This window comes from Myotis yumanensis, unplaced genomic scaffold (genome assembly GCF_028538775.1).
Source record: "Myotis yumanensis isolate MYYU_CA2020_CCGP unplaced genomic scaffold, mMyoYum1.0.hap1 SCAF_22, whole genome shotgun sequence".
Taxonomy (NCBI): domain Eukaryota; kingdom Metazoa; phylum Chordata; class Mammalia; order Chiroptera; family Vespertilionidae; genus Myotis; species Myotis yumanensis.
In genome coordinates, this window is record NW_027223773.1 from 3,744,428 (window position 1) to 3,754,693 (window position 10,266).

The following is a 10,266-nucleotide window of genomic DNA, read 5'->3' on the forward strand; positions in this document are numbered from 1 at the left end:
GGGCGTGGGAGGGCGGGGCCACTGCGCAGCTGCGGGGCCCACGACCCGGACGGTCCACCTGCTGGGCCAGCGCTGGCCGGGAGGGCCGGTCGCCGTATGGCTGCTGTTTGTTTAACCCTCCGGTGTGTTGTAGGCGCTCTCCGGACGCGGTTGCACCGTGTCTGCCGCAGCCCTCGTTGTGCATCGGAGGAAACGGAAATCCAGAGAAGTCAAGTAACTCACTCGGCCGCTGTCGCGCAGGACTGGGACCGGCTCCAGGCAATCAACTGTCAGATTCCAAAGCTGTTTTTTTCCATGACACCAGCGCAGCCCCTGTCTCAACAAGGTCTGAAATGACAGCAGACAAAAATGAGTATTGCTGCGGTGTTCACCCAAGCCCTCGTGCCGGGTTTGGTCATTTGAAGGTATTGACATTTGATTTTTTTTTTTTTTTTTTTTTTTTTACCATTTTCAAACCCTGTAAAATCCTGCCAAGTTTGAAACCTCGAGAAAAAATATTTAGCTTAAATATTTTACCGACTTAAAAGTAATCAATGCTCTATAAGAATAATCAATGGACACAAGACACTGGGGGGTGGGGGAGGCCGGGGGGAATGTCAAGGGTGGGGGGGGGAGGAGACATGTGTAATACTCTTTGTAATACTTTAAGAAATAAAACAAAATGAAATTTAAAAAAATACGCAAAAAAAAAGTAATCCATGCTCATTCCAATATCCACGTTCAGGCACTTAAATTCTATCTGATGGAATCACGCCTGCGGGTTGGATTCGGGTGATAAATGAGCAAGCATCACTACATTCACGATTAAAAAAATTTTTTAATCACTTAATAGAATCTGTGCTATGTTGATGAGTGTAATTTTTTGTTGTACAGGACACGCAAACCTTACCAACATAAAACAAGGGTGTTTTTTTTCCGCCTGCCATTTACTTTAAGAATAAAAAGGGCCATGATTTTCGATTTTTCAAAACTTGACTGAAAACCAGCTAATGTGGGCAGTGCTGTGCTAGCCTTGTGTATCATGTAAATAGACCACAAATAACTTAAATGGCCCATATGAGATGAGATCCTGCCACACTTAAAACACAAGAGCTGAAAGGTGTAGCGCAAAGCCTGAAGAATATAAGAAATTATTATAGCCCGATTGGCGTGTCTCGGTGATTGAGTATTGATCTATGAACCCGGAAGTCTCGGTTCAATTCTGATCAGGGTACATGCCCTGGTTGCAAGCTCGATCCCCAGGGTGGGGTGTGCAGAAGGTAGCCAATCAATGATTCTCTCTCATCATTGATATTTCTATCTCTCCCTGTCCCTTCCTCTCTGACATCAATTAAAAACAAAAAAGAAATTATTTTAAACCACTTTGTAGAATATTTTTTTAAAAAAAATAGCCTGTATCCAAAAACATAAAAGCTCTTCATCAACAATACAGAATTGCAAACCGTCATTAAAATCTGCTGTATAACCCGGTTTGGCTCAGTGGATAGAGCGTTAGCCTGGGAACCGAAGGATCCCGGGTTCGATTCTGGTCAAGGGCAGGTGCCCAGGTTGAGGGCTAGATCCCCAGTAGGGGGTATGCAGGAGGCAGCCAATCAGTAATTGTCTGTCATCCTTGACCTTTCTCTCTCTCTCTCTCTCTCTCTCTCTCTCTCCCTCCCCCCTCCCCCTTCCTCTCTGACAGCAGTAATATATTTTTTAAAAAGAGCCTCACTTTAAAAAAAATCTGCTGTATAAATAAACAGTATTCTAGGGATGCTACCTGGTGGAAGAGGATAGCAATTCCAATGAGCTTAGTCCTTGGGAGACTGAGATAAGTAAGATACTCACAGCTTCAAATTCCAGACCAAACTGAAATCCAACTTTTTGTAAAGAATCAAGACCTGGATCCACCTCAGATGTGTATCCAACTTACCCAGAGGTTTATTTAATACATGCCACACTGTCCTTGTCACACAAATGAAGTGGTTACACTACAGGCACCCAGGAGGCATCCAGTCCAGTGTGGACATGTAAACAAAGAATGACATCCTAGCCCTGACCGGTTTGGCTCGGTGGATAGAGCGTCGGTCTGCGGACTGAAGGGTCCCAGGTGCGATTCCGGTCAAGGGCATGTACCTTAGTTGTGGGCACATCCCCAGTAGGGGGTGTGCAGGAGGCAGCTGATCGATGTTTCTCTCTCATCGATGTTTCTAACTCTCTATCTCTCTCCCTTCCTCTCTGTAAAAAATAAAATATATTTTTAAAAAAATGACAACCTAGAGTTTGGAGGAAGTGCCCTAAGAGAGGGATTGGTAACAAAGAAAAAGGAATTGCTAGCTCTGCCCTTTGTACTAATCAAGATTCCAAGAAAATTAATCTAGACATGATTGAAAGTTGCTTAAGGAAAGTCAACTTTTAAAACATTTTTGATATACATTAATTATATAGAGTATAATGCCAATATAAGTAATATCTAACACTACTTAGGCCTCCTTTTTATAGTAATTATAAATGATTCTCAACTATTCTCAAGGGCAGGAATTTACTAGGGAATACTCATTCACAAACACTTGACTTTTCTAAGTTTAGTCATTGTAGATATTAAAAGTAGCCCAAGGATTTCTTTAAAAATTAGTACTGAAGTCTAAGATGTGCAAACAAGTGTATTTACATCCCTTTGTTCTTTTCATATATCTTCATGGATAGCTACTTAAAAGAATAAATGTCTATATCAAAACCTTTTGTTTTAAAGATTTTTAAAAATATATGTTTTTGTTGGTTTCAAAGAGAGAGGAAAAGGGGGAGAGAGAGAGAGAGAGAGAGAGAAACATCCATTGGCCACGCCCCAGCCTGCAACCCAGGCGTGTGCCCTGACTGGGATTGGAACCGGCAACATTTTGGTGCATGTGACGAGACGACACTCAACCAGCTGAGCCACACTGGCCAAGGCTCATATCAAAACTTTTATTAGTTTTTATTTTGTCCCAATTAACTATACAAAATCACAGACAGAACGTGTGTGTCTTGAAAACAGTCCAATATGACACAACGGTTCATGAATAGAACAGTCAAATATAAAATACCATTTCAAATAACGACAAAGATTGATGATTTCAGAATTTTAGCCGATTCAGGCTTAATAATCTGTGAACTAATTCGAAATGAGTGAGGTTTCACCAAACTATCTGTTGACAATGCAACAGCCGATGACCTTCACCAACAAGATTCTGAGCTCTTACCAGTATTATAGCAGATGTCACTTCTGCAAGAGTTACACAGGATTCACTTACTTCGTGCTTAGGGTTGTGTTCCAATCTCTGTTCTTTTTAAAAAATATATATATATATGTCTATTGATTTCAGAGAGGGAGAGAGAGATAGAAACATCAATCATGAGAGAGAATCGTGGATCAGCTGCCTCCTGCATGCCCCACACTGCGGATGGAACCCACAACCTGGGCGTATGTCCTGACCGGGAATCAAACCGTGACCTCCTGGTTCATAGGTTGACGCTCAACCACTGAGCCCACACCGGCCGGGCCCAGTCTCTGTTCCTAGCATTTTACAAATATTAACTCATTGCATCCTCATAACAACACTCTGAGCTGAGACTCCTATTAGTCCATTTACAGAAAATGAAGCAAGAGCAAGACAGCGAGTGTCCCTCCCATTTCAGTTATACGATCAGTAACACTAGGTTTGTTGCCTAATACACCGGGGAGAACAAAGGCTTATGTCTCCCCAAACCAGGAATTACTACAAAACTTTTCCTGCCAACAACCTAACAAATTGTTCTAGAAGCCAAAGGATGGGTTAAATTTAAGTGCTATCGTCTCCAGATCACACCAACTGGGGCCAAAGCTAATTGAGCACCTACCAGTATTTGGCTTCCCTTTGCTTTTCCTGCTATGTTTAAACTATAAAGCAGTAACCACTACAGACGTATAGGAAATTTACTAAAAAGTGGAGGCAAAGCTGAGATTGATTGCAAAGAACAGAGTTAAAATGAGGAAATGAAGTTAGGAATGACCGTGTTGACTCTTGAAGAAAACCCAGTGAACAGAACTTAACCTTAAAGGGACTACCAGTGGTTCTCAACCTTCCTAATGCCGCGACCCTTTAATACAGTTCCTCATGTTGTGATGACCCCCAATTTCATTGTTACAAATTGAACATCATTAAAGCATAGTGATGAATCACAAAAACAATATGTAATTATCTATGTGTTTTCCGATGGTCTTAGGCGACCCCTGGGAAAGGGTCGTTCGACCCCCCAAAGGGGTCGCGACCCACAGGTTGAGAACCGCTGGACTAGACCGATTTCTCCTTGAAAAATACTTTAAAAACTCATAAGAGAGTGTCTGTTCTGCTCAGGAAATCAAACATCTGAGTGTTAATTAGTGACCCCTCGTCTCCTCGCCTGTGAAATCTCATCTTCACACGTTCATAGGGAACAGAAAAAGCACAAGTATAGGCATACCACCAAGATAAACAGGAAGATGAACTCTGAGTTCTGGGAAAAGCAGCTAAAAATGCGAGCCATTTTCTAACTATAGTGTTGGGACACGCACAAGTAGGTGTCGTCGGGAAATAGCACCTGCTCCTCTCTGTACTGGGGGTTCTGCCAGCTGCACACATGAGCTGTGTGCCTCCCCGCGCACGGAGCCAGCTTCCCTGTCCGATAAGCTCGCTTCCCTATGCACACAGAATCATTAAATAGGCCCTGACCAGTTTGGCTCAGTGGATAGAGCGTTGGCCTGTGGACTGAAGGGTCCCAGGTTCGATTCCAGTCAAGGGCATGTACCTTGGTTGCAGGCACATCCCCAATAGGGAGTGTGCAGGAGGCAGCTGATCCATTTTTCTCTCTCACCGATGTTTCTCTCTCTCTCTCCCTCTCCCTTCCTCTCTGTAAAAAAATCAATAAAATATTTTTTTTTTTAAAGAATCATTAAATAGGCTTTCTCTGTATTCAGGGAATTTATCGCCCAACTTTTTGAGCTTGCAATTCAAAAATTACCCACCAGTCCAGTTAAAAATACATCATCTCGCCAAAACTGGTTTGGCTCAGTGGATAGAGCGTCGGCCTGCGGACTGAAAGGTCCCAGGTTCGATTCCGGTCAGGGGCATGGACCTGGGTTGCGGGCACATCCCCAGTGGGAGATGTGCAGGAGGCAGCTGATCGATGTTTCTCTCTCATCGATGTTTCTAACTCTCTATCTCTCTCCTTTCCTCTCTGTAAAAAATCAATAAAATATATTTGAAAAAAATACATCATCTCATCTCAGGAAATATAACATAAAACTTTGCAACCATTTCTCATTGCAGTGAAATTTAAAAAAATACTTTTGCATTGATTTCAGAGAGGAAGGGAGAGGGAAAGAGACATAGAAACATTAATGATGAAAGGGAATCATTGATGGGCTGCATCCCCCACACCTGCTACTGGGGATCGAGCCTGCAACCCAGGCATGTGCAGGGACGGGAAATCAAACAGTGAGCTCCTGGTTCAACCATTGAGCCACACCAGCCGGGCTACAGTGAGTCTTTTATTACAAACATGGGAAACTACATAGTATGTGTTAATGTAATTACGCGATGAGGTTTTCTTTTTCCTAACAAACATTGCCTTGATGTTGAACAGACTCTTAGTGTGGTTGCAATCAGTAACATATACCAATCCAATTTGGAGACAGTTAAGTAATTTTTTCAGTCACAGTTTCTGGGGTGAAAAACGTAAACATACACAAAAAATAGAGATAATAGTATAATCAACCTCAACTGAATTCATTCAACAATTATCAACATTTTTGCATTCTTGTCTCCCCTCCCATTTTGTCTTTATTTATTTAATTTTTATTGAGATATAGTTGACCTATAACATTGTATTAGTTTTAGGTGTGCAGCACAATGCTTCGATATATGTGAATACTGAAATACGTGAGCACCCGTTCCCTCATGTATTGCAACTTTTTTCCGAGTGTTGAAAACTTTGAAGATTTATTCTCTTAGCAACTTTCAAATAACAATAGAGTATTAACTGTTGTCAGCATTCGGTGCATTAGATCCCAGGACTCATGACCACCTTCATCCATTTTACCCGCTTCCAACCCCTGCCTCTGGCAACTACCAGTTTGTTCTCCGTGTCTGAGTTCAGTTTCTCTCTCTTTTTTTTTAGATTCACATGTATGTGAGATCGTATGGTATTTGTCTTCTGCTGTCTGACTTGTTTCACTTGGCATAATAATGCCCTCGAGGTTGACTTCCACCGGCACCAACTCGGGAGGCAGGTTAGCCAAGGCTCAAGACACCCTGATATCTGCGTCCACTGGCCTCCACCTGCCTCCACCAGCCTCCACCTGCCCCCATCTGCCCCCACCAGCCCCCACCTGCCTCCACCTGCCCCCACCAGCCCCCACCTGCACCCACCAGCCTCCACCTGCCCCACCTGCCTCCACCTGCCCCCACCTGCCTCCACCTGCCTCCACCTGCCCCCACCTGCCCCCACCTGCCTCCACCTGCCCCACCTGCCTCCACCTGCCCCCACCAGCCCCCACCTGCCTCCACCTGCCCCCACCAGCCCCCACCTGCCTCCACCTACCTCAGCCCCCACCAGCCTCCACCTGCTTCAGCCCCCACCAACCCCCACCTACCTCAGCCCCCACCAGCCTCCACCAGCCTCCACCAGCCCCCACCTGCCCCCACCTGCCTCCACCTGCCTCCACCAGCCTCCACCAGCCAGCTCAGTTGCTAAAAGAGCCTCTGGTGGTGCATTACTTGTGTAAGGTGGGTTCTCAATGAGTCCGCAGGTAGAGATGAGTGTTGATATAGATTCACCACACTTTTCTTTACATCCTTGAACATACTTATAAAAGGTGTTTTAAAGGATCTGTCTGCTAATTCCACACTATTTCTGCGTGTGATTCAACTGGACCAGTTTTTCTTTGCTTATGGAAATGTATTCCCTTTGGGGCATGTTTAGTAATTTTTTAAAAAATATATTTTATTGATTTTTTACAGAGAGGAAGGGAGAAGGATAGAGAGTTAGAAACATCGATGAGAGAGAAACATCGACCAGCTGCCTCCTGCACACCTCCTACTGGGGATGTGTCCACAACCAACATACATGCCCTTGACCGGAATCGAACCTGGGACCCTTCAGTCCACAGGCCGACGCTCTATCCACTGAGCCAAACCGGCTAGGGCTGTAGTAATTTTTAATTGGATTTTGAACATTGTGAATAACTTACTGTTGAGTGCTAGATTTTGTTTTCTTTTCTTAAAGAGGGCTGGACATGTTCTGGCATAAAGCTATATACATTTTGAAACATTTAGAAAACTTTGCCCTAGCTGGTTTGGCTCAATGGATAGAGCCTTAGCCTGCAGCCTGAAGGGTCCCAGGTTCGATTCCAGTCAAGGGCACATGCCCAGGTTGTGGGCTCTATCCCTTAATAGGGGGCATGCAGGAGGCAGCCCATCAATGATTCTCTCTCATCATTGATGTTTCTATCTCTCTCCCTCTTCCTTCCTCTCTGAAATCAATAAAAAATATATATTAAAAAAAAGCTTTGTATGTTGCTCTTGAGAAGTCTAATGCCAGTTTAATTTTCTTGCCTATTTTGTAAGTATTTTATCTTCATGCCTGCAGACTCTGAGGCTTTTTCTTTTGTCTTTAGAATCTAGTGATTTTTCCAAAATATGTCTCAGAATTCATAATGGATCATTTTCTCCATAAATGTGGTGAGCTCCTGTAATACTTAAGTTTTCTTGCTTCTGGAAAGTTACTTTAAAAAACTTAAACACTAGTTTTGTTCCATTGTTTTATTTCTCTTCTTCAAAAATTCCAAGTATGTGTATGTTTAATTTATGTGCGTGTCTGTTTTCTATTCCTATCACATCCTCTCTGATCCCTTTTAAAATGTCTTTATCTCGGTTTCATTCTTTTGCTGTTTTACTAGCTTTCTTCCATGATTCTCAGTAGACTTTTATTTGAATTCCTTTTTCCTTGGGCACCTTGCAGTTTATTCTTCACTTTTTAGAACCATGTTTTTTTCTCCAGTTACTTTTCTTTCCTTTTTTTTCTTTCTTTCTTTCTTTCTTTTTTTATTTTTATTTTTATTGCTTAAAGCATTACAAAGGGTATTACATATGTGTCCTTTTTTTCCCCCGCCCTTGACAATACCCCGGCTTCCCTATCTCCCGAGTGTCTTATGTCCATTGCTTATGCTCATATGCATGCATACAAGTCCTTCAGTTGATCTCTTACCCCGCTTCCTCCTGCCCCCCAACCCTCCCCGGCCTTCCCGCTGCAGTTTGACAATCTGTGTGAGGCAGCTTCTAGTTACTTTTCTGAGTTTGATCAATTCTTGCTGCATTTTCCCCAGGGTTTTTAAATTTTTTTAAATTTTTATATTTTTATTGATTTTTTACAGAGAGGAAGGGAGAGGGATAGAGAGTTAAGAACATCGATGTGAGAGAAACATCGACCAGCTGCCCCCTGCACACCTCCTACTGGGGATGTGCCCGCAACCGAGGTATATACCCTTGACTGGAATTGAACCTGGGACCCTTCAGTCCGCAGGCCGACGCTCTATCCACCGAACCAAACCGGTTTTGGCTCCCCAGGGTTTTAAAATTTTTAAATTTAATTTTATTTTGATGCTTTCTTTCTCATGTTTCCAACAAAAATCCTTCTTTGGCAGTTGCTGGAGGTCTGGGTTATTTCTTTTATATTTTTGCAACGGTACCGAGTCTGAAAGAGCCTTCATGAAAATGAAATTGTCTTCTGTGCTGAATGAATTTCAATCAGATTTCAAATTGAACATGCAAAACAGTAAAGGAAGAGGCAAATGAACATTTCTCACTTGAATGTGATGCAGTGTGAAGATGATGAGAAATTCATTGCTGTTAGAGAAGACCTACTTCCTGAACAAGTTTCGAATGAAATGTCTAAAGCCTTTCCCTTGCATTTACATTGCATACATTTTAGAAAATTGATTTTATATTAAATTCGGTTTCGAAAACTATTTTCGAAAGAATCAAAATCTTTCAAAACTCTTTAGGAATGTGTATGTCATTGAGATCTGTGATCAGGTTCTCTTTGATAAGTTTCACGAACACTTTTTAAAAAAAAATATAGTTCATTGATTTTTTACAGAGAGGAAGGGAGAGGGATAGAGAGTTAGAAACATCGATGAGACAGAAACATCGACCAGCCGCCTCCTGCACACCTCCCACTGGGGATGTGCCCGCAACCAAGGTACATGCCCTTGACCAGAATCGAACCTGGGACCTTTCAGTCCACAGGCCGACGCTCTATCCACTGAGCCAAACCGGTTTGGCACGAACACTTTAATGAAATGTGAATGTACAACTTCCTTAAGTAGATTGTGACGAACCCATGAGGGGGCTGGAGACAAGTATAGGATTTTTGCTCCAAAGAGGACAAAAATGGAGCAGTGATTAAAGGGAGTAGTGGAGTCAAGCAAGACAATTTTTGAAAGATGGGAGAAAAAGCATGTTCCCCAATAGGAATTATCTAGGGAACCCTTACAGAAAGGATGTGTAATAGTGACCCCGAGTTTCCTTGAAATGGTGGATGACAGTAGAGGCAGGGGGTGGGGAGTTAAAATGCAAGTCACCTCCTGAGGGCAGCCACAGTCTGCACCCCAAAACACTGTGGTTGTGGTTGTGGTTGTGGTTGCCGTGGGCGATTAAGATTCCCCTCACAATTAATCATAACCCACTTGTTCAGGAGCCTCAGCGCACTACGCACTGCTTCCTCGTTAGTTACGATTTCTATAGCTGTATGGACGGATGTAAGACCAAGCAGACATGCTTGCATTTTATCTACATTGGAGGTCAGTATACATCACCATAGTGGGTGCTATGTATGTATACACATTATAGTAGTACGTGTGGCTATATGATATATATATTATATATACACTAGAGGCCCAGCGTGCACGAAATCGTGCGCGAGTAGCTTGCCTCTGCTTGCCTCAGCTGGCCGCCCTGCCCATCGCTGCTCATAGCTCTCACACCTCGCCCCGCCCCGCCCCACCCGCTGGGAGAGCTGCTGCTCGTTGGTCATTATGGCCACAGGCCTTTTATAATATAGATAATGCATGTGTATGAAGTATAGATACATAATGTGCATATGCATTGTATAGTGATGTTTGTTTGTTTTTTTGGTTAATCCTCCCCTCAGGGTATTTTCCCATTGATTTTTAGAGAGAGAGTGGAAGGGAACGGGAGAGATATAGAGAGAGAAACATCTATGTGAGAGAGA